This window comes from Rhinopithecus roxellana, chromosome 3 (assembly GCF_007565055.1).
Source record: "Rhinopithecus roxellana isolate Shanxi Qingling chromosome 3, ASM756505v1, whole genome shotgun sequence".
NCBI classification, from domain to species: domain Eukaryota; kingdom Metazoa; phylum Chordata; class Mammalia; order Primates; family Cercopithecidae; genus Rhinopithecus; species Rhinopithecus roxellana.
The window spans coordinates 102,219,245-102,245,316 of NC_044551.1; the positions used below are offsets into that span (position 1 = coordinate 102,219,245).

Sequence of the window (26,072 nt, forward strand, 5' to 3'; positions counted from 1 at the left end):
TTAAGCTATTGCTTGTAGTGTTCTGGTGAATAGTTTTGTTGATTTAACTATTGGAGTTTAGGGCTAAACATGGTAGGGTATCTAATCCCAGTTTGGGTCTTAGCTATTGTGTCTTCAGAAATATTAAAGCCACTTTCGTAGTTTATTTTATTTCAGCTAGGGTTTTTTACAACTTAGATGAAGCTTAGCTTTATTGACAATAAATCTAAAACACTCTTTACACCGAATTCTATTAACTTGAGTTAATCGTATGGCCATAGTGGCTGGCACGAAATTAACCAACCCTGGGTATTAGTATAGTTTAGTTAAACTTTCGTTTATTGCTAAAGGTTTATCACTGCTGTTTCCTGTGGGGGTGTGACTGAGCAAAGTGTTTTGAGCTGCATTTGTGCATGCTTGATACTTACTCCTTTTGATTGTAATGATTTAGAGGGTATTTTCACTGGGATGGGGATACTTGCATGTGTAATCTTACTAGGAGTTAATAGAAAGGCCAGGACCAAACCTATGCGTTTATGGGGTAATGTAAGTCCGTCTAGACATTTTCAGGGTCATGCTTTTAATAATTAAGCTACATAAACTGCATATACGTTAAGTGAAAAATTGGAGCCTAGAAGAGACAAATATTATTCACAGTTGTAGGGCTTAGGGGTTTCAAGTGGAGTTAGCAGGAGTTGGTGGAGTAGTTGCCAGTACTGGTGAGTGGTTGGAGGAGTGGGGTGGGGGGATAGGTGATGTTTTTGGGGGTGCATCAATGTAGGGTATGGGCTTAGTAATGGATGAGTATATGCATTACATGAAGTTACTATAAAAATAGAATTAGATTTGGGAGGGTAATGGAGTGGAGTTTCTAAAAATAAATGCATTCATTGAGGGGTAGCTGTTGAGAATACCCATAGCTAAAATATAAATATTCAGGCTCTGGCTGAATTGGATTGAGACTTTTTTGTTTTTGGGGTTTGGCAAGGGTGCCTTTTTCCTGGGTTGGTGAGGTCAGAGATGGGGGAGGGGAGGTTTGTGGAATTTTATTGTAAGGCCTGGTATAGGTAGCAGTTGAGAGTTTATCCATTAATTGTTCTTATGTCCTACAAGCATGAATTAATTAACACCTTATGGTATTATGCTTGGCCAGAGTACTGAACGTAGGTGCGGTTAATAAGAGCAGGTGCCAAGAATCAAAGACAGGTCCGGCTGCAGGTAATGGGGAGGGGTATGGAAGAAACATATCTCAATGTGATAAAAATCATACACAACATATCTACAGCTAGTATTATACTGAGTGGGGTAAAACTGAAAGCCTTTCCTCTAAGATCTGGAACAATACAACCATGTCCCCATTACCACTTTTAATCAACATGGTGCTAGAAGTCCTAGCCAGAGCAATGAGACAAGAAAAAGAAAGCGTATCCAAATTGGAAAGGAAGAACTCAAATTAGTGTTGATTGCAGATCATATGATCTTATATTTAGAAAATCCTAAAAATGTCACCTAAAAACTATTAGGCTGATAAACAAATTCAGTAAAGTTGCAGGACACAAAATCAACATACACAAATCAATAGCATTTCTATATACCAACAGCAGACAATTTGAAAAAGAAATCGAGACAGTAGTATCATTTACAGTAGCTACAAATACTAGAAAACTACCTAATATAAACTTAATCTAAGGAGTGAAATACATCTATGATGAAAACTGTAAAACATTGAAATTCAAGGTTTTGAACCCTGAAATTTAACCTTGATAGAAATTGAAGAGGATACAAACATATGAAATGGTATTCTATGTTCATAGATTACAAGAATCAATATTGTTAAAATGTGTATTCTCCACAAAGCAATTTATAGATCATATGACTCAATGCAATCCCTATCAAAATACCAATGACATTCTTCACAAAATAGAAAAAATAATCATAAAATTTATGTAGAACAAAAGACCCAGAATAAACAAAGCAATTCAGAGCAAAAAAACACACAAACAAACAAACAAACAAAAAACCCTGGAGGCATCACATTATACTACTTGCCTTCAAATTGTACTACAAAGCTATAGTAACCAAAACAGCATGGTGCTGGCATAAAAACAGACACATAGACCAATGGAACAGAATAGAGAATCCTGAAATAAATTATTTATATTCACAATCAACTCATTTTTGACAAAGGTGCCAAGAATATACATTGCTGAAAGGACAGTGTCTTCAATAAACGGTGCTGGAAAACTGGATATTCATATGCAAAAGAATAAAACTAGACCCTTATCTCTCACCATATACAAAGAAAAAACAAAAATGAAGACTTAAATCTGACTTAAATCTAAGATCTAAAACTATGAAATTATTAATATTAGACAAAAATCTTGAAGAAACATTCCAGGACAAATTAAAACAATGAGATATTACCTCACCCCAGTTAAAATGGCTTTTATACAAAAGATAAGCAATCCTGAATGCTGGCAAGGATGTGGAGAAAGGGGAACTCTCATACTCTGTTGGTGGAAATGTAAATTAGTATAGCGACTATCAAGAAGAGTATGGAGGTTTCTCAAAAGAAACTTAAAATCAAACTACTATATGATCCTGCAATCCCACTGCTGGGTATATATCCAAAATAAAGGAAATCGGTATATTAAAGTGATATCTGCTGTCCCATGTTGATTGCAGCAGTATTTACAATATCCAACATATGAACCTAAGTGTCTATTATCAGATGAATAAAGAAAATATGGTATATATACACAACGGAATATTATCCAGCCACAAAAAAAAAAGAATGAAATCCTGTCATTTGCAACAACACAGATGGAACTGAAGGACATTAAGTAAAATAAGCCAGACACAAAAAGATAAATGTCACACGTACTCACCGTAAGTGGGAACTAAAAAAATCAAAAATAAATTTAAAAAACTTGAATTCATAGAGAGAGAGAGTAGAAGGAAGGTTACCAAATGTTGGGAGGGGTAGTAGGTAGGAGAAGAAAAAGTGAAAATGATTAATGGGTACCACATACAGTTAGACAAAAGGAACAAGATCCAATGTTCAGTAGTACAACAGGGCAACTATAGTTAAGTATAATTTATTGTATATTACAAAATAACTAGAAGAGGTGAAGTGGAATGTTCCTAACACAAAGAAATGATAAATGCTTGAGGTGATGGATAGCCCAATTGCCCTGATTTGATCATTACACATTGCATGCCTGGGTCAAAACATCACATGAACCCCATAAATATGTAATATAACAACTATTGTGTGTCCATAATGATTAAAAATATTTTTAATTTACTTATATAAGAATACAGTGATATATCTGTACTCATTTCCTGATCATTAACTCCTCCAAATAATTCCTTTGACCAAATAACATACAATTCTAATAAAGAAAAAATATATCCATCTAATTTTTAAAAGACCAAGATAAATAAAACAGCTGCTCCTGAAGAATTCTAGTATGCCACCCCAAAGGCTACCATCTCGTTTTGAAATAAAATTATTTTTAAGTCCTTGTTAGACAGTAATGTTTCATAGGAATAGAAAGAGAATACTTAGAACTAGACATAACTCAGCAGACTTTTAAGTAAAAATATACTTTGAAGAAAGCCTTAGAAATTACTATTCGACTACAACCTGTGAAGGGTGGATTTGGGGAAGTGAGATTATTATTAATATTCCAGAAAGAAACATATTTAGTCACTAGACTCTCTGGCAACCAAGGTCCTGATTCTAGTAGAGATACACGACCTTATTCAATCATTATTCACGGAACAAGTTGCTTTAAACTGCACTGGCAAAAAGGTTTTCATACTCTATTTAGTCTTAAAATAATACTTGACCAGTTGATTTTTTTTAAATTCTGCTAGTATGGTATTTCTTATTTCTATAGGTCTCTTAAATCATCTTTTTTTTTTTTTTTTTGCCAGCTTGGATATTAATGATTGTGTGTGATGTTTCATAGTTATTCCAAACAATCAGGATAGCTGACAATAACTTGAGAGTAATTTAGATGCTTTGAAATCTCTGACATATAAAACCATCAGCTCATCCAACTCTGACATCATTAAATAAGACTATTCTTTTTATCAGTGAAATCGTTTGGTTCATTCCAACCTCTGCCCTCCTAACTTCTGTGTAAAGTGTTCTTTAAAATGTATAAATTATTACCAAGGGATATTATTAAAAAATAATTAGAAGAGTAACTAGCAGGCTCTTATGCTCTGCCAGGCATGTGAACCTATCCATTATTGAATTCAGATGTCTTTTTCATCTTTCTTGAATAGATATAAATGAAGCTGCCTCTTCTTCAGAGAGGAAAATCCACTTTAGAGCAATGACATTTGCTGATCAATATATGGGTCAAAAAAAAAAGGAATCTAGGACTTAAAATATTAAAACTAAATAAACTAAAACCTAAAGTGAAAGATCATCTAAAAGTAGGATACTAATTCTTATTAAAATCCACTAGGTTGAAAATGTGAGCTGAATCAGGTCCATTGTTGTAATTTCCTGAGCATTTGTCTTGAAAATTAATTACAAAATCTAGAGATAGTACTTGGTATTCCTAACATGTCCGGGAAACCTTTGCGTTTGTTCCTTTGATTCTAACCTCCCATTTGGAAGCAGCCCAGAATCCAACAATCAAACAAGTTTAACTAACCAAGATTCACACTCTCAAAGTATATCACTCAGTGAGAATATGAGAACAGTAACTTGCTATACTGTGTTAGAGACAAAAACTAAGAAAAGCTATTCTATTACAATAACACCAAAACAGCTCTCCATCAGTCTCATACATTCAGTCTTTATAAAGCGAATGTGTTGTTGCTTTGCTTTTGTACACAGATACGTCTTTAAATATGCAAGAGAAACCACACAGAGTAACTGGAAATCAATCATGTCAGCATTACGCTCTGCTTATTTCTAAACCATAGGCTGGAGTTCAGCTAACTTAAACTTAACTGAATGTTCATATAACAGCTGGCAACATGAATTTTTTAGAAAGGATTCCAAGATTAATGAAAATGAAAATATAGCACATGACATTGATCTAAGTTTTGACAGACGTTTTTGGTCAGCATAATGTATGAGCTCAGAAATGAAGTTCCAGTCATGTACCTTTCAGAAAAGACTTCCTCTATACATAAAGTTGTTACAGAAAATGACTAGCAGCATCATATCCTAAGCATCTTGGCCAATAATAAATTGAACATTAATGGAAACTGACTATTTCTTACATGTCCCCATGAACTAATAGACTAAACATCCAAGGCATCTGGAATTACTTGTTCTGCTATGGGCTGTCATACGGTTTATCATCCCAGGACCCATTTGACATGCATGTTGCTCCTAAAAGCCCCAGTAATTCTGCTGCTGAACTGAAATTCCATTTTGAGTAGCAGCAGCATTTGTTGATCAGGACAGTTGGGAAGGGAAGGTGTGTGAAGAGAACTGCTTATCATGCTCAAATAATATTCACAGAGAGAGGAATGGGACCAATGCATTATTTTAAAATTGTGTCTGGCTAGCATGTCAGTATTGATTGAAGAATCCAGCAGCAGTAAAAAGAGTCATGTCTGCATTCAAAGAAGAGGCAGTTACATTATCCACTCTCTTATCAACTGGTTAGATCAGTCCCTCATTTTTAGGACAAATAATAAAAATTGTGAACATCTTGCGGGACCTCAAAAGAAAGTGTTGCTTTCCCCTCCAAAAAAACTAAACAAACAAACAAACAAAAAGCTAATAGCCTTCCTACCCTTCATGTAGAAAGGCAATTTGATGTGAAAATGTTTTCTCCTAAGTGATGGAATGTGCAGTCATGCACCAGCAACCCAGTGCTGAATATCAACTTGCCTGTTCTGGATGAAACTGCTCTGGGGTTGGACAGAACACACTGTTAGAAAAGGAGGTACTTCAATACACGAGGAGAGGCTGTGCACTCTATTTCAGAAGATGGAGGTTTATCTTCCAGTGGAGGGCTTTGATGTTATTCATATGCTAACAATATCACCATTTCCTCACAGCACTCAATACACAGGGAATAAAAGACATCATTTGCTGACATGGGGCTCAACACTTTCTGTCCAGCATACTGATCAACAATCTGCATTCAGCTTCACAGCTAAGGCATCACATAACCTTTAAATTGTTCTTTTAACATTTTAAAATTCTGGTCAAAATAATTTACCATTTTATAGAATAAAATGATGAAACAAAGAACTCTAACTGTATTTTCCCTCTGCTCCTAAAATGTAGCTTCAGTGCCCCGGGGGCTCCTTTCATCTCGTCTAAGTGCTGGCATATGATGTGATTGTTAACATAGCTGGCCACCAGATGAAGTGAATTATCTAAACTGCCAAGGTTCTCACTTTCTTTCCAATTTAAACATCAATTTAACACAGAAACTGAAGGGTATTATGAAAGCTTTAATACGAAGCATTTCAGACATGAGAAAAAAAAATACTGGAAGGTTTTTTCAAACAGCCAAACAAACATGCAATTTTTTGAAGCTGAAGATGAGTCAGGAAAATGAATGTACCACCAGAGCACACAGAGTATGCACTTCAACCAACAGCAACAAAGGGCCTCTTTGTCTGAAACATGCTTTTCTGAGCAGGGGGAGGATTTCACTAAAGAAAATATCCTGGATGATCTTGTTAGGTCATTAACTAAATACAAATTATCATCAACAAAGAGAACACTTCTTATTTTAAACATTTCAAAATGCGTATCATTCATGTGGATGATATGGAATTTTTTGATAGTCTTCTCTGGATTATTAGTGTTCTTTCATTATGTAACTTTCTTTTCTCATGGAAATGTTTTCTCCACTTGGATCACCAACTGCTAACAGAATGTGCAAGCATATGTCCTGCATATCTTTTTGAAAATGAGACCATTTCATAGCTAATTCATGACAATAAAAAGTGATGCTTTCTTACACAAAATAGAGCATTTCTTGCTATATGCCATTTCAATTAAGGCATACAAGTTTGAATCAAAACAAAGTGAACTATCCGCAGGCATAACCTTTATTCTTTTTAAGCCTTCACAATATAAATGATATTAATATGTAAAATATATAAAGAACTATAGTCACCATTATATGTCCTTATGAAAATATGAGATTTAAAGATTTGAAATAAAATTTGAAGTTACATTTAACCAAGATTAAATAATATACAAGTTAAATACACATGATTTTGCTATCCAAAAGGATTCCTGAAAGTTAACAACATAATTACAGATTTTCCTCTGGAAAATAATCTTCCTTAGAGTCTGTTAATAAGGAAAAGAGAAAAGAAAAAGGGAGGGAGGGAGGGAGAGAGGGAAGGGAGAGGAGGGAGGGATGGGAGGAGGGAAGGGAGGGACGGGAGGAGGGAAGGGAGGGACGGAAGGAGGGAAGGGAGGGACGGAAGGAGGGAAGGGAGGGACGGAAGGAAGGAAGGAGGGAAGCAGGGACGGAAGGAGGGAAGGGGGGATGGAAGGGGAGGAGAGAGGAGGGAAGGGGAGGGGAGGGAGAAGGGAATTTTATTACACAGAGCTGCTCTAATTATTTTCTTCTTAAAGGTGTATTTTGAGAAAGTGCAAGACTATAAAACACATATGCATTAATTATACAAATCATAAACGGCACTGTATAAAGTAAAAGGGATATTACCATATAAGGACTGCATAGCTGTTCCTATATGGAATGCACAGGGAACATTATTGACAAATCCAGAACAGCCATATGTAACGCTCAGTGGCACTTCCAAATATAAAATACAAATACAATATGTAATACACTTACAGTATGTTGCATACCAAATGATCAAGCAATTTACCAAAGATTAACATTTAAGAAACAAATACTACTACAAATAACATATGTACCTATTAATGATTTATTTTTTACATTGGTGGTATTCATCAGATTGATCTTATGTTAAAAAGAAGTTTCCAGGAAATTTTCTGGCACAGGGCTCTTTGTGGTAAACTAAAGGAAAATTATAGAACCATCTTGCCAAAGAAATGTTAGAGATCTTGCAGTTTTACTTTTAAGTGGGAAAATTGAAGCCCAGAAATGTTAAGTTGCTTGCTCAAGATTACAAAGTCCATTCATGGCAGAATTCCAGAACTCCTGGCTCTCAGACCAGACCCCAAATTAAAGCTATCCTAATTAGCTCCTTTTAACTCACAACACATATATATTTTAAAATCTTCATTGTCTGCTCTGTTGTCCAGCACAGCAATCATGTGCAGAAACACCCAACTCTGGGTCTGACAGTGTAACAACACCATTCCATTCCCAGTGTGATTTCGTTGACTCTGACTCACACTTCCCTGGGATTTGCTGGGGAACAGAAGGAGATGTTGACCTCAATAATAATAATAATAAAAAAAAAAAAAAAAAAAAACAGCCATGACTCCATGAAAGACATAACAGAGCCTAAAACTGTTTAATCCTGAAACCAGCCCCACAGAGAACGCCTTTGAAGAGGATGTTTTGTTCTTCCTCCAGAGCACTTTAATAAATGCACTGAATGTGTGCCAAAGCCTCCTCTCCTCTGCCACCAGCCATAACTGGAAGGCAAAAGGAAAAGGACTGAAAATTAAAGTGGAATATGTAGCTCTCAACTGTAACTTTCCACCCCTTCTCCCACCACTTCAGAGAAGAGCCTCCCCAACCCTACCACTGTGGAAAACTGTTAAATCACTCAAGTGAACTTCCAGATATATACCTAGAAATAAAATAACAACTTTAAGGAAATCTGGCCAATACTAAACATGTATTTTCCCCCAACAGGACTTTGAGAACTTTCTGAATACTTAAATGTTAAACATCTAGATAGTTTCTTAGTAAATTAAAACAGTACAATCACTGTTTCTCCCTGAATATCATCTTTTTCATTTCAAGGCAGACAGTTCTAGCCTAAAACATTCCCTCAAAACCAGGATTATAATAGGAATTCAGTGTGTTTCAACTTGAAAAATCATGCCGGAAAAATCATGTTTTCTTTGAGGGAGGGGTTCAGGGAGAGATTTAATTTTTTAATCACCAAAACAAGAAATTTCTGTTAGTCCTGTAAGTGCTTAGTCTTTGTGGATTACTGAAATTGAGGATCCCTTATAAAACTAAGAGGATTCATTAGTAAGTTTTAAAATCATTCCCCAACCATCAGATTTAATAATTCCACATTCAGCATTGTTCATAAGGTTCTGAGCACTGTAATTAACTAGACATAGAAAAGGACTCTGCTCCCAGATCAATCACTCTAATTCCTTCCTTGGCTCAGTAAATCCCCACTCTCCCATCTATCCAATTATAGTGAAAATTATCCTATGTTATTTTAACTTTCAACACATTTCTAAATACATTAAATATAATACATAGAAATAACTTTTGTTTGTTTTTTTTTTTTTTTTGAGACAGAGTTTCGCTCTGTCACCAGGCTGCAGTGCAGTGGCGCGATCTTGGCTCACTGCAATCTCCTCCTCTCAGGTTTAACCGATTATCCTACCTCAGCCTCCCAAGTAGCTGGGACTACAGGCGCGCATCACCATGCCCGGCTAATTTTTCTATTTTTAGTAGAGAGAGGGCTTCACCATGCTGACCAGGCTGGTCTTGATCTCCTGACCTTGTGATCCGCACACCTTGGCCTCCCAAAGTGCTAGGATTACAGGTGTGAGCCACTGTGCTAGGATTACAGGTGTGAGACACCACACCCGGCCAGAAATATCTGTATCAACCAAGCTATTTATTAGCCATGTTTTATTATTAGTTTCCTTAAAAAAATTAATAAACCTGGATGTGTAGAAATTATATGACTAAAATATGTGCCCAACTTATCACTAATACAGTGCAATAGCTACACAAACCAAATTTAATACTGAGACACTAGTCAGTTCGCATGACAGGTTCAAAGCAAAAAGGCACTGCAGTCCAGGCCCAGAGTTTTCACTGACCAGTGATAGCTGTTATGTCTCTTTTTGACATGGTATGTGATGTTACACTCTGGATTCTTTAAAATCAAAGTCTTCAAGATGACAGTGAGTTTATGGGTCTGGGTTCAGCCACACGAATGCAGCAGGACAAATGATAGATGATGTCAACCCTGATGGAGTTACCACTTGGATTCAGTCCCCTGGAGAAAGGGAAGGAGCCATGCCTTCATTGAAGTTCAATTACAAATATCTGCACAGTGTATTCTCCAGATCAGTTTGGATACACCTTCAGATTAATTATACTGAAGATTTCCTTGCAGAAATAGTGACCAATAATCATTGCTTTGGCATGGAGAATTGGCAGGTTAGAAAAACTCCTCTGAAATAAGGCCCAAGAAGAGAGCTGTTGTGGATGTAGGGTGTTGATTCCCAACCTCCACCATGTTCATCATTTACCTGTATTAGAGATTGAGTCATATGATTTGCATTAAGATAATTTGTTCCGACTATTGTTATAATAACCAACTTTTATTTCTGTAGACTGTAATAGGATAAAGAGGAGAATTTTTTTAATGTACCAAATTTCTTAGTGAAAGAAGAAAATATTAGGTAGCTTGAAGTGGTCAGTACATAATTATCTAGCACCTTGCTATTGACATGCATCCATGGATTAGCGCAATGGCCATCACCTGGAAACTTGTTGGGAATGCAGAATCTCAGATACTACTGGACCTCATAAAGCAAAATACATGTACATTATATACACATTGGATACAATATGTATACTATAAGTACATATTATATGTGTATATAATATATATAACATATTATATGTGTATATAAGTACATATATGTGTATATAATATATAAGTACATATTATATATGTGCATTATATATTAGTATATATTGTGTATTACATATTAGCATATATTGTGTATTATATATTAGTATATATAGTATATTCTATATTATATATTAGTATATATAGTGTGTTCTATAATATATAAGTATCTATAGTATATTCTATGTTATATATTAGTGTATATAGTACACATTAGTATACATAAGTATATATTAGCATATATAGTACTAATTAGTATATATAGTAATATATCAGTATATATTACTAATATATATTAGTATATATAATATCTATTTTATATACTATATATTTATAGAGTATATATTTATATATTTTATATATTAGTATATATTGGTATATATAGTATAACATATATTATATATACTATATAATATGCATATTTATATACTATATATAATTTTATGTATTTATATACATATATTATATGTCAGTATATATTATATATTAGCATATATAGTATATTATACATTATATATTAGTATATATTATAATATATTAGTATATGTTATATATTATATATAATAGTATATATAATATACTAATATATAAATTATATATCAGGATATGCAATATATTATATATACTATATTATATATCAGTATATATAGTATATAATATACAGTATAATATGTAATATACTGATTTATATACTATATATACTATATATAATTATAGTATAATATATAATATATAATACTATATTATATAATATATAGTATATATTACTATATTATATAATATGTAGTATATATTATATACGATCTATATATTATATATAGTATATTAGTATATGTTATATAATATATAATATACTATATAAATATATATTACTATTAGTATGTTATATATGAGTATATATAGTATATTATATTTATAAAATGTATTATATATTATTTCTCAGAATTTAATGAATATAAGGTGATTTATATGTATATTAAATTCTGAGAAGCACCGATATAATTATCTTTAGGATGTTGAAACCAAAGAGAAGAATCATAACCAATATGGTACCTGTACTTCTTTCCTGTGGCCCCTAGAAAATGCCAACTTGCATTTGATATAATTTTATAAAGTCTCACGGCTAAAGAAGTAAAGGCCAATGGATTTGCTTGACACCACTTGAGAAATTTGTTTTCTCAAATCTCCAAATTATCAAACATTTTTTAACAGAAAATAAAAGACTGAGAGCCAAAACATTCAAACACTAGCTCCAAACGCCAGCCAGTATTTTTGTGTCATTGGGTAAGTCAGTCTCCCTCTCTTTGTCCATTCCATGTTTGGGTTCTTGGGATACAACAAGGGACAAAACAGATACAGTCTCTTTTCTTCAGTTTCCCATCTATAAATGAAAGAGCATTTTAAGAAAAAAAAATAGTACATGCATATATATAAACTGTCATGGTAATTTTAAAGAATAATGAGTAACTTGACAGAGAAGAACAGTCCACTTTGTTTAGAAGTCTGGTCTCAGGCTAAAGGAAGTCATCTCAAGTGTGTGAGGACGGGAGAGACATGAGAACTGAATTTTAGAACTATTTATCTGGCATTGTATAGATTTAACAAAAAACAGACTGAACACAGGATATCCAGTTAGGATGCTGAAGTTGGCCAGCAAAGTGATGATAAAAACTTGAAGCAGTAGAAGTGGCACAGACAGAGCTGGTAAGACTAAAACTCACAGAAGTGTGCATGTGTGCATGCATGTGTATGTATGAATGTGCATGTGCATGTGCTGTGTGATGAGGGGAAGGAAAGGAGTTGTGAATAGCTCCTAAGTTTTGTAGGGCAATTGAAGGAAATGACGAGGCTACTGAGAGAGAAAACATGGTGGGAGGAAATAGGTTTGGAACAAGGAAAGGAAAGAGATAATGAGTTTTACCTTGAGCACTCCAGAATTGAGAAGCCTGAGGACATCTAAGTGGCAACGTCAATAGACAGGAAGGAATGAAGATCTGTTCCTCAAACAAGATGACACATAAAGGACAAACTAGTAAATCCAGAGTATCAAAATGGAAAGTGCTGACATTTTGAAGGGCATATATATAGAAGGAAAGGCTTCTGATGATAGTGTATATGTACAGCCACTTCAGAAAGAACATTTAGAAGTGCAATTAGCCTGGATTATTTTAACTCTAAGAAAAGTATGAAACTAAGACAGAGGAGACAAAATCAGGAGTACAGAGCTCCAGCAGCAGCAGCTAATAGCTACTCAACAAACTGCAAAAGAACACAAATATGTTCTACAGACATAAAGAGGGACTTAGAGAAAGATTTTCTTATACCTAGATTCTGTTCAGTAATGACCTGTGGTTTTTTGTTTTTTTTTTTTATCATTTCTAGACTTAAGGGGTATATAATCACAGTATGTCTCACTTTTACAAGAGATCGTCTGTGATCTCTTGGTGTGAGATCACAAGATATTAGATGTTTTCCTCTTTATAAGTAATGAAACACATCCAGAATGCTCAATAAACCCATTTTCCAGTCAAGTACCCTGTCCGTTAGCTCTCACTATGTTGATTAACACACACCACTATGAATATTTAACACACATAAACTGTACGAAGTATCAATAACTAGAGAAAAATGGGAGATAACACTACAAAGCAAGGTAAGAAGCTGTTTCCATCACTGGTCCAGAAGAAGATTCTCCCTCATGTGTACATGAGATGGGAGGGTAGATTGTTAGAATACTTAGCCTATTTGATTTAGAGATTCAAAAGTAAACCCAGTTTAGCTAATCTCATCTTCTTGCAGCTCCTAACTGCTTTCCCATTCACAATCTTATGGTGAGTATTTAAAAGAGTTGCAGAAGATTTGAGCTAATAAAGCATTAAATACAAAATCGTATTTAAAATGAGCACTATCATAAAGAATCAATATTGTGTGTTTGCTTTTGTAAATCCGCCACCTATATACACATGCTTGCTTCAGCAAGCATTGGAGCAGCAGGACTGCCCTGTCCCTCAGAGAATGTAAGGGACTCTCCCTGGGATATCAGATTCTGACTTCAAAGAGTTGGTGGAAATAAGTGGCTTAAGTGGACTGATAGAGCAATACGCCTTGGCTTTATCTCTTGCTTACCAGCATTCAGGGCCATCTTGAACTCTCAGGTGAGAAATGGATGTTTTGCCACCTACCACAAGCCCCACCAGAAGTACTGAGGGTAACATTTCTGGAGCATACACACACACACACACACACACACTCGCCCCCCCCCCCCCCCCCCCACTCCCCCACACACATACACTGTAAAGAGGAATTGGAACCATGGGAGAAGTTCTGTGGGCACAATGTGAGTTTGCTGCTTTTGCCTTTCTTCCTGGGAAGGGAGAGAGACAGGAAGTAGCAGAGAAGAAACACAGGTTGGAAAAGCTAACAGTACAGTGAAAGCAACTGGAAAAAATGAAAAGGAATGCAGCAATACCAGCAAACTGAACCAGTAATTAATTCAGAAGCAAGAGGTCATTATGGATTTAGTGTGGAAGAAGAAAGTAGCTTGAACTCATTTAGATACACACCGACTAAATGTGAAACAAAGTGCCAAAGTCAGCAACGAGAGGGGCAGAAATCAATTCAACAGAGAACATTTTTCAGAGTCAGACACCAAGCTAAGCAGAGGCATCAAAAAAGTCTCCTTCCTGCTTTTCTGCCTTTGTCTTCCAGCAATCCTTGAAGACTAGTCTATTTCCAACAGGAGAGAGGGGATGGGACAATAGCTGATGTTGGAGCATACTGAACTGGCCTGGAATTCGTGTTCAGATCCTACTTTTAGTAATTAACTTAGGATTTGGCCTAATTTTCCTTGTTTGTGAAATAGAGATGATTATAGTATGTTCATAGTCGGTTTGTTGTGATATTTTTCACAAGAGATAAATAATATTTAGCCCATTTGTGGTGATAACATTAACTACTCAATAACTAATAAATGTTATTAAAACCATGGAAGTCAGAATTGGAATAATAGCTTACTTATAGAATTTACCTGGGTAAGTAGTTTATACATATCAACTCAAATCCTTATAACAACCTTGTCACTGATGAGGACCCCAAGGCACAGAGAAGGTAAGTAATTTACTAAGGAATTGAACCTCAAGCAGTTCAGCTCCATTCTGTCCTTTAAAAACTATGCTACATTACCAGAAGGGCCTTTGGAACAAATCTGTACAACTTTTGCATTTCACAAATGAGAAAACTTAGGAGCTATTCACAACTCCTTTCCCTTCCCTCATCACACAGCACATGCACATTCATACATACACATGCATGCACACATACACACTTCTGTGAGTTTTAGTCTTACCAGCTCTGTCTGTGCCACTTCTACTGCTTCAAGTTTTTATCATCACTTTGCTGGCCAACTTCAGCATCCTAACTGGATATCCTGTGTTCAGTCTGTTTTTTGTTAAATCTATACAATGGTGATGTTATTTATCCTGCATTGCACAGCCAGCCAGGACCATTGGTAGAGGAATTTAAGGGCCTGTTTCTATTGGAATCATTTCCCAACCCCAAATGTTTAATCTAGGGCCTACCACTAAAGGTTAAAATAATTGTCACATTGTATCCAGCCACTTGCCTCTACAAAAAATGCAATGAAACCTGTATTTATTTATATCAGATTCATAGTGGAAAAGGCATATTTGTAACAAAACTTGATAAATCTGCAACTTGTGGTATTTGTTTTTGTGATAAATGTTAAGGAATAGAGAGGACAGGAACCAACCTCTATTAAGTAACAGCTATGCTTTGTACTTCATGCGCTATGAAAACAGACAACCAACATCTGATTCACACAGATACAGGACAGGTCCTGTGGCCAGGAGAGTCTAATTAAAGTTAGTAAAAATAAGATTCTCATTCTGAAGGCTATAAATAAAACATGAGCAGTTGTATTATTTGGTAACATTTAATTGACTGGGAGGAGGTAAACTATGTGTTTATACTGAAGTAGAAATCTGATTATCACAGCCTTTGGAATTCACTCAAAATTTGTTGAGTAGTCATTAATTTGGTAGGTGATGAGTAGCAAGCTTTCCTGGTACAACTTGAGCACCCCTAACTGGAAAATCTAAAATCTGAAATGCTTCAAACTCTGATAAAATTTCGTGTTTAGACTTGGGCCTATCCTCAAGATGTCTCATTATGTGTATGCATATATCCTAAAATCAGGGAAAATCTGAAACCCAAAATACTTCTGGCCCCAAGCATTTTGGCTAAGAGATATTCAACCAGTATATGGGCAACTTTCCTTAGACTAAGCATGCTGCATCAAGCTATAGGAAATTCACTTCAAACTGGCATCCAATATGGTTCTCAACTTTAGTACCAGAATCCACCTCAGGTTACGATGTAGGTAAAGGGGCAGAAGGAGGTAACAGCTCCATCTAAAGAGTTCTTTGTCCTAAAACTACCTTTGGACGAACAAATGCAAATAAAGAATTGTTCTCTTCTCCACACTTCTTATCCCACCTCAGTATGAATCGAGGGTACCATAATAGTGGTGTTGAACTCTTTTAGGTGAAAATAGTGATTCCTGAAGACAGACACCAAAATGCAACATTAAAACCTCAAATAATTCTTCCTAAAATAAAGACTCCATGCTCTACAAACCAAATCTTGCATGGTGTTTTTACACTAATAACACTGTTAGCATTCATTCAGGTCCTAAAAGTGCTACAGCTGTGCAGTTCTGTTTACTAGTGTTTGTTCAGTTTTTTCCGTGCACCTCAAATGGATACTTTCTCTCCACTGAGCCATTCACTAGAACTTGTGGACTCCAACTTATGGGAAACAGCAAGGGTGTGGTAGAATCAAGGCTATTGGAATATGAGCCACCATTACCCTAGACCCCCACTAATATAAAGGCAACAAGTATGTGTCTTGGCAGAGAACTCCTGCTTGGGTGAGAAGAACAGGAGGATGGCCTGCTCTTTCTGCACTCTTGCACCTTATGCCTCCTGTCCAAGATTGCTTGTAGTGATTCCAAGTGCTGACTCTGCTGAAGCTGAAGATCGCAGTGGGGCAAGTGTTATGGAGAGTGATTGATTGAAATTCAGAGCACTTGGCAGAATGATTTGTTTGACATTCCCAGTAGGAAACTCTTGTTTGTTGAACTTATTATTCATTCATGTATTCATGAAAAAAATACAATAAATGCATAATCTCTGCATAGTGCCTCAATGATCACATTGAAATGAACCTGGAGCTTTCCAGCGCTAAGCAAGGTCTTTAGTTTGCAACGGAACACTTTTACATTGCAATATCATTAACTGTGTCTAGAGTTTACATTATGTTTATAAATCAGCAAGGGAAATTTAACTTTCATTGTAATTTAAGGTTATACAGAGAATCAGACATTAAAAATGCATATGCATAATAATAACTCCTTGTGTGACTTTTTTTTTCCTTCTACTGAGTGATTTAACAATTACCATGTTGAGATGTAACTGAGTCTGTTCAGCTAGTGTTTGTGTTTTGACTTTTTGACAACTAGAATGTAAGCCAGGGGAAATGCAGAAATTATTTTCAACATCCATGGGTAACTTGGGAAAATGGTTCTTTATATAAGCTATTAGAGTAGGGGAAAACATGCTACATTATTTGGAAAACAACTGCTGTTAAATGCTGCTTTTTAGAAAAACAGCATTACTAGGCCTGAAACAGTAAGGTCAAAGTGTTATAATGGACTATACTCGTTTGGACCTTAAATGCTTACATATACAGCTGCTATAGTGATAGTTTCTGGCCTTCCTATAAAGAGTCATGCAGGAAATACAAGAAAGGACCATCAGAGCATAGCGACCTCTTTTCAAAACTGAGTACTCTTGTCAAGCATCAGAAGGCAAAAAGGAATTCCAGAACTATATTCTCTTGCTTCTGAGTTTTGCCTGTAATAACCTCTTTGATTCTTAAGCAATCCTGGTGAAGGCTTCTATTACCCCCCAGCATATTCTAAATAATAATAATAATAATAATAATAATAATAATAATGAATTTACCTGATTTTTTTTTCTTTTGGTGTTGTGGGGATGGAGTCTTGCTCTGTTGCTAGACTAGAGTGCAGTGGCACGATCTCGGCTTACTGCAACCTCTGCCTCCCAAATTCAAGTGATTCCCCTGCCTCAGCCTCCCAAGTACCTGGGACTACAGGCATGCGTCACCACGTCTGGCTAATTTTTTGTATTTTAGTAGAAATGGGATTCACCATGTTGGCCAGGATGGTCTTGATCTCCTGCCCTCGTTATCTGCCTGCCTCTGCCTCTCAAAGGGCAGGGATTACAGGCATGAGCCACTACGCCCAGCCACCTGATGTTTATCCTGCTCAAATTGTTAGACTCAACTGAAAACACTAGATTTAACTCTCATTTAAGGGTTGTAAAAAGCCAAAAAGAGAAACCTATCCACCTGAAAGCGCCTTTTGAAGCCTGAGGAAACCAGACCCCTGAAATCTTTGGTGACCCTGAATATGATTTTATATTTTATTCATGTGTCTAGAACATCTGTAGAACATCTATTTAATATCACATATCTATTATGTATCCTGAGCAGATACCCGCTTGCCCCGTCCACCCTGTTAGGCAGCTCAACCCAATTTCTTTACCAACATTTATTATACCACCTTTTTTCAGTTCTCAAAATCTTACAACTTTGCAACATTCTCCTTTTTAAAATTTTCCTTCTCATACCTTTTCCCACTGCTAAAACCACGCATGTATTTCCAGAGTCAATATACACCATATTCTCTTCAATATTATATTTTGGGTTCACACTTCATTTTTCCATTTTCAAAACAACTTATCTAAATCATCCTTGTGTTCTCTTAAGCCTTTCTGAGGCAGCATCCCAAGAAAAGCTCTCTGCCTTCAAAATCCGAGCGTGTCAACATACCAAAGCTGTTGAAATAATTTTCTTCCAAGTCTATTTCAATTATATGTTTCCAAAGCTTATAAACATGGCATCATTTCTCATCATCAGCTGTTTCAACTCAGAAGTTCTTTGCCTAGCCCTTAGGATATTCCTCAAGACCCTTCATCCCACCCCCCTCTTCCATCTCATCATCCCACACACCTTTCCACACACATTCTTGCATTGTCTTTATGTGTGTTCTTCTTCTTGTGTAATATAATGTTGTCTTCTCTCTTTAGCCCTCTCATTTCCTAAACTTCACTAAAAATACACTCTTTGAAAATGTCAAAATATGATTTGAAAAGGCAAAATAGATAAAATTTGGTGAATGCAACAAAGAAAAAAGATTAAACAAATTTTAAAACATTAGAAGTCATATATAGGAAATGTCATATATAGGAAAATGCCATATATAGGAAAAGGATAAGGATTTTCTGAATCATGAGGGAATTTTAGGTGTAAATACATACAACTTAGATGAAATGATTAGGAAAATAAAAAGTCAAACAAACAGAGGTAGAAGGCCAGATATGGTGACTCACACCTGTAATCCCAGCACTTTGGGAGGCTGAGATGGGAAGATTACTTGACCTCGGGAGTTCGAGACCAGCCTGGGAAAGATGGCAAGACCTTGTCTCTATTTAAAAACAAAATTAAGAGGCAGGAAACACAAATATATCAATAATTATAAAAGAAATTTAAAAGGCACTCCAGAAATAAAAGTATTCCCTCTATCTCCTAATAAAAGATCTAATACAGATATTTTCATGAGAAATGTAAGACAAAAAGTATAAATTCTGGTTTTAGAACTATTACACAGCATGTAAAATGTTTAGCAACTTTCTAAATAAATTTATAAATTACAACTCTGACACTAAAGTCAGGGAAAAATAGGATTAAAGGATACTCCCAATCATCCTTACTTATGAATCCAAATACAAAAATTCTAATTAAAATATTAGTGAAAGTACCTAAAAATGTATACATGAGTAACATATTATGAAAAGTAGGGTTCCAAATATCGATGTAATTTTTAGCAACAAAATTCAGTACATTAATATAAATAAAAACTAGAGAAAGAACTTTCACTTCTTCAATGAGGAAGTAAGTGGCTCCAGACCTATTCCTGTCACCCCATAAATAAAAATAAACCTAGACAAATGTCAGAAGCAATGTTTTCAGACATTAGATAACAGGTCCCATATGACTGCAATCTTTGAAGAAAGGTAAATGATTAAGATAAGCCTCATGGTCGCTCTATCTTTTTGACTGAAGGCACTTTTTGGATCATGGTTAAGGAAGGTTCCAAACAAATTACACTTAATAAGTAATGTGAACCTCTACAAAGGCAAGCAACAAAGCACAGTGGAAAACTAATCTGAACAATTTCCAAGTTCACAAAGAGCTGAGAGATGTTCAATTTCTAATATGTCATAGTGAAGGGACCTTATTAAAAGCCCAGCACATTGAGGGAAGACCCCAAAAGGGTCATGCTTAAATTATTTAAGGGTTATGCTTAAACAAGCAAACCAGATATTCAATAAAACATCTAATATCCAATAAAAAATTACTATATGTGTGAAGAAGCAGAACAATGTGACAAATAAATAGGAGAAAAGTCATTCAATAGAAATAAAACCAAAAGCAATAGGCATAATAGAATTCTCATACAAGGATTTATAAACAGGTAATAAGGTAATATAAATATGTTCAAGGATTTTAAGAAATACAAGAAGGAAATGAGAAAAAATGGAAACTGTAAAATAAAATTATCGAATGGAGCTATACAGGTAGAAAACATGTTATCTAAAATTAAAAAAAAACTCAGTGAATAGGATTAGCAGCAGTTTAGTTACTATAGAAGAAAAGATCAGTAAACTTGAAAATATGTGCTAATCGTCTAAACTGAAGCACAAAAAAAAAGCCAGAGCCAATTATATACTGTCTATAATAAATGGCTTTAAATAAAATTATAGAGAGGTTGAAAATGAAAGAATCAAAACAAATATTCTCAGCCAATAGTAGTAAAAATAGCTAGCATAGCTTTATTAATATTAGACAAAAATTTCAGTGCAAAGAATATTATCAGAGATCAATCAGATCATTTTAAAATGACAAAGGAGACAAAAATCAAAAGGACATAACAACTCTAAATTTTCATGTCCCTGATAATGGAGATTCAAAATATATGAAGCAAAACACATAGGACTGAAAAGGTGGTAGAAAAATTCACAACAATAGTCAGGGATTTCAACACATTTCTCTCGATAATGATAGAATAAGTAGGCAGAAAATCACTAAGTATATAGGACATTTAACCACTGCCATAAACAAATTTGAACTAATAGATACTTAAGTAGCATTACATCCAATAACAGCAGAATACACGTTCTTTTCAAGTGTACACAGAATATTTATTAAAATAGGCCATATTCTGGGCCACAAAACAAGCCCCAGTAAATTTTAAAGGATTCAAGTCATGCAAAGTAAGTTTTCTGGTAACAGGGAATTGTATTAGGAATTGATAAGAGGAAATCTCAAAATATTTGGAAACTAATGACACGTTACTAAATACCCATTGATCAAAGAAGATATCACATACAAAATAAGAAAGTCTGTATCTGAATGAAAATTAAAACACAGGATATCAAAATTTGTACGCTGCAGTGCTTAAAAAGAAATGTATAACTTTAAATGTCTTTATTAGAAGTGAAGAAAGGTAGCTAGGCATCCACCTTAAGAAAATAAAAAAGAGGAACAAATCTGCAATTAGCTATAATCACACCACTACACTCCAGCCTAGACAACAGACTCCATTTGTGAAAGAGAGAAAGAGAGAGAAAGAGAGAGAGAGAGAGAAATAGGAAGGAAGGAAGGAAGGAAGGAAGGAAGGAAGGAAGGAAGGAAGGAAGGAAGGAAGGAAGGAAGGAAGGAAGGAAGGCGGGCTCACGCCTGTAATCCCAGCACTTTGGGAGGCTGAGGTGGGTGGTCAGGAGATCAAGGTCACGAGGTGAGAGATCGAGACCATCCTGGCGAACACAGTGAAACCCCATCTCTACTAAAAATACAGAAAAATTAGCCAGGCATGGTACTGGTGGATGCCTGCAATCCCAGCTACTTGGGAGGCTGAAGGCAGGAGAATGGCATTAATCTGGGAGGCGGAGCTTGCAGTGAGCTGAGATCATGCCACTGTACTCCAGCCTGGGCAACAGAGCAAGACTCCGTCTGAAAAGAAAAAAAAAAAAAAAAGAAAAAAGAAAGAAAGAAAGAAAAATCAAACACAAAGTAAGTGAAGGTAAATTACAAAAATAAAGGCAAAAACCAATAGAATTGAAAACAGAAAAAACTAGAGAAAAATCAATGAACCAAAGAGCTGTTTCTGTGAGAAGTTTAATACATCTAATAAGTCTTTAGAAAGAGTGATCAGGAAAAAAAATTGATTTACCAACAGCAGGAAGAGAGAGGAGACATAACTACAGATCCTACAGATATTACAAAGATAATGAGGGATTATTATAAAGAACTTTATGCTAGTAAATTTCATAGTCTAGATAAAATAAATTTATTGAAACAAAGAATGCATGAAAGCTTACTTAGAAAGAATACATAACTCAAATAGCCTTTTACCTATTTTTTAAAAATATGACTTTGTACTTAAGAACCTCTCACAAAGGAAACTCCAGGCCTAAGTGGCTTTGTTGACACATTTTATCAAACTTTTAAAGAAGAAATAATACCATATTTTTTGCAAACTCTTAGAAAACATATAAGAAGGTAATACTTTCCAACTTCTTGCATGAATCCAAAAATACTTTATTACTAAGACCAGTAATCAAGCATTAAAAAGAAAAAGCAACTACAGAGCAATCATGAACATGGAAACAAACCTTCTTAACAAAAAAATTACTAAATGGAATCCAACATTATGTAAAAAGAATAAGAAATCATGATCAGGTGGGGTTTATCACAGAAATTCAGGGTTGGGTTAACAAAATACAATCAACCAACGTAACTCACTATATAAACAGATTACAACAACAACAAAAAAGTGATCATCTTCATAAATGCATTAAGGCATTTGACAAAATCCAAAATATCAAGTCATATTAACTAATAAGAAACTACAAAAAAAGGAAACTTTTTAAACTTGATAACATCTATTGAAAATCTAAAGGTAACAGCACACATAATGGTAAAACAATGAACTCTTTCCTTCTCAAAGGAAAGGTGTCTACATTTCAGTGGAGGTCCCAGCAAGAACAATACAGCTAGAAAAAGAAATAATATGTATGGGTAGAAAAGGAAAAAAGTAAAAAGAACATTCTTTGTGAATAAGATGGCTCTCTTTGTAGAAAATCCTAAGTAGTCTACAAATGATTGCATGCATGAAACATACATTAATTATGCTGTTTGAGACCTTCTCAAAGAAGGGCGTGGGAGGTACTCTAGATGATGGGAAAGGCAGGGCAAGATCCTCAAGCAATATGAAAAAAGTGACATAAACAGAATAAGTATGCAAATGTAATATTTTAAATTGCCATGATAAGCTGATTATGCAATTTCTACCTAATCAAACAACTTTAAGAAGGGTCAGAAGTAATAAAAGGATTTAGTAAGATGACCAGGAGAACAACCATCACACAGATCAAAACATAGTGGTTCAAGAGCAGACTGTGGAGAAATTCTTTGCCTTGTTTCACGCTGGCTCCACTTTTTCCCAGATATATTATAATTGTGTAGTCTAGTTACTTAACTTCTCCATGTCTCAGTATCTTCTTCTGTAAAATCAGATTAATAATGGCACCATCCTCACTGAGTTGCTTTGAGAATTAAATGTTTTTATACATGTAAAGCACTATGCCTGGCATATAGTAAAGTATATTTAAGTGTTAGCTATTTTTTCTTATGTCAGAGCAATAAATAATTCAAAGATGTTATGAACAAAGGTACTCATTACAATACCTGCAAATATTGTAATGTCTCATGATTTAGTCCTAAGTGCTAGAAGTATGTGAGGAAAGTTATAAGATACATGAATAAAACTGTATTTTATGGAAGGACAAAGTAAAAACTGAACAAATTGGTAACTATATTTTAGATTTCAAGTCTTAACCTTATCAAGGTGTTTTATAAGCATTTAAGTCAGGTAAAGTCATCTACAAATTAATCTATAATTAATCTACAACTCAGTGCAATCCCAATCAAAATCCCAATGGGATAATTTGTAGGACTTGATACATTGACTTTTAAATTCACCTAGAAGAGCAAAGAAAGGAGACTTGCCCTACCAAATACAGTAATTACAACAATATAGCAATAATTAGTATCAAATTGGTTCAAGAATGGAAAAATAAAATAATAAAACTAAATAGAATCTAGAAGCAGAGATAGTATCAATGAGAGTTAGATGATAAAAGTAACATTTAAAATCATTCAGGAAAACTCAATAGAATTTTAGCTATCCACTGGAAAAAAAATTAAGTTAAACATCTATCTCACATAATTCACATAAATAAATTCCACATGGGTTGTTCCACAATTTTATGTATGTACATTAAAATACAAAACATTTTTTATATTTGAGATGTAAAAAGCTTTTCTATGCAAGACATAAAATCCAGAAAGCTTAAAGATTGAAAGCTTTGACTACTTAATTTTTCAAAACAAATTATGTAATGAGAGATGGATAAAAACATTTAAAAAACAAGAAAGAGATTGTGAAAAATATTTGCAACATATAGGCAAAGAACTACTAATTATTGAAAATAAGATAACACAATAAAATTCAGAAAAATTATAAACAGGCAATTCACAAGAAATAAGCCCTGAAATTGCCAATAAGTATGAGAAAAGACTTAACCTCATTGGTCCTTTGGAAAAGCCAAGTTAAAATAACAATTATACTAAATTTTCACTTATTATTTTAACAGTAATGAAAAGAATGTTAATAACCACAGGTGACAAGGCTGTGGGCAAATATGCATTTCTATAGGCCCAGAGTAAAGATATAAATTGGTACTATTTGAAGATCAATTTGGTAGTATCTACTAACATTTAAAAATGCATATACACTTTGACACAACAACCTTACTTCTAGAAATCTATAATACAGAATAGTCTAATATGCACACAATAACAGGGCAATGTTAAATTGAGATCAAGGACACTCAAAGACATTGTAGTATAAAGACTTTAGGTTCAAATGCTGCTTATGACTCATTAGCTGTGAGATTATGATCTAGCTGCAAAAATCTCTGAGCCTCAATTTTCTTACCTGTAAAATGGGAATGATTATGGGATCCGGTTTATAAATTCCTTGGAAAGGAATGATTAAATAATTCTTGGGAAGGGCTTAACACAGGTCATGGCACCTCATAAGCCTTTAGTAAAAAAACTTTTCTTCATCTTCTGCAGTACTTTCCAGAACTTGAAATCGTACCTGTCATATAATAGGAGCTTCATAAACACTTGTTGAAGGAATTTCATATTACTGTTTCTCCTGCAGGTTCATTTCCCTTGCAATATGGTTTCCGTGGTGGATGCTGTCATCTCTCTGATGTGCCACTGAGGTCTCCTTCAAGATGCCATGAGGGCAGTCAGCAGTCAGCACTCCATTGCAGACCCCTTCAGGAATTATCTTAACTGAATAAAGCCACCTGGTTCAAGGACACAACGCCTTCTCAAGGTGGTCCACATTTAAGTGATTTATTGACATGAGGACTCAGCCCATCCCTCTTGTCCTAACTTGGTAGAGTTTTAAGAAGTCGTTCTACCTCCAGAACTGCCACAGAGTCACCTGAGGTTCCAGCTGAGAAGGCATTGCAGCTCAACCTCTCGCTCTCCCAAATCCTGCTGTCTTTTCTCTCCCAGGCGTTGGTCTTAAGAACACACCCTAACAAACCCCCTAACTGCTAATTCTCTTCTGATTGGCTTCTAGAGAAAACCAATCTGTGACAGTCTCTAACACCTGAATCTAATGTAGCACAGGATCCTCTTATAATAGCCTATCGTTTTCCCTCATCACAATTTGTGAATAATAGTAATAATAATAATTTTGTATTTATTTAATGTCTCCTTAACTAGACTATGAGCTAGCTACAGACTCTTTTTATTTAAAATTCTCATATTTTATCATAGAACTTTAATTTTGACCTTTAAAAAATATTGCATTAAAGTATTTATCATGATTACTAAGTCCATGGTTCCAACTCTATCAGTAACCACATATTTTTGTTATCATTGGTTTGTTGGTTGGTTAGTTGTGTGTTTTTTGTTCATTTTTGCCACACCTAAGGCAATGCCTGACATATAGTAGTCACTCAATAAACATCTATCAAGCGAATAAATAAATGAAT

General features: G+C 34.8%; 1 long non-coding RNA gene across 1 annotated transcript in view; it reads left to right on the forward strand.

Annotated features, from left to right (window-relative positions):
- The window catches only part of LOC115896483, a 182,226-nt gene extending 156,502 nt beyond the window's left edge, over window positions 1-25,724 (forward strand). The window contains exon 4 of the long non-coding RNA XR_004056364.1: window positions 25,223-25,724. This is a non-coding gene — a long non-coding RNA (uncharacterized LOC115896483). The remainder of the gene's footprint in view (window positions 1-25,222) is intronic.
- The last annotated feature ends 348 nt before the right edge of the window (window positions 25,725-26,072 follow it).